Source organism: Centrocercus urophasianus, unplaced genomic scaffold (genome assembly GCF_019232065.1).
Source record: "Centrocercus urophasianus isolate 14NV4802_14NV808 unplaced genomic scaffold, USGS_Curo_1.0 seq_17, whole genome shotgun sequence".
In the NCBI taxonomy this organism is placed as follows: domain Eukaryota; kingdom Metazoa; phylum Chordata; class Aves; order Galliformes; family Phasianidae; genus Centrocercus; species Centrocercus urophasianus.
Genome location: NW_024884722.1, coordinates 16,082,876 through 16,083,374, shown reverse-complemented (window position 1 = coordinate 16,083,374; position 499 = coordinate 16,082,876).

Sequence of the window (499 nt, the reverse complement as noted above, 5' to 3'; positions counted from 1 at the left end):
AGCCTGCAAGCTAGGAAAGTAACACTGAGACTTCTGAGACTTCTCAGTACACATTTCATTCAAGAATTTCAAAACCCCAGTCAAACAGAAGTGACAGCTCCTCTGGAAGTACAGTACTGCAGTATTTTCCAGTCACTAAAATGACGAGGAGCAAAATATTTTTAGTACTACACATAGCAATTCAGAAACAAACACAATTGAAGATTAAGAAGCTGAGGATAAGCAATATGCACGAATTTACAGTATGTCCCTACTTGTGAGAAGTGCACTGGGATTTCATGACATAGGCAGAATTTTAATTACATTTTGACAAAAGGATGACCTTCAAGAAACACTGTGCCACCACAACTTCATATCTGAGCATGGACTCTGTAATGATTGAGGACTACCTCAGAGCTGTACGGCTCTGTGTTTCTTGATTGTGGGTTTGGTGGGTTTTTTTGTTTGTTTGTGGGTTTTTGGGTTTATTTTTTGGAAGGGGTACTCCGGGGGGGGGGGG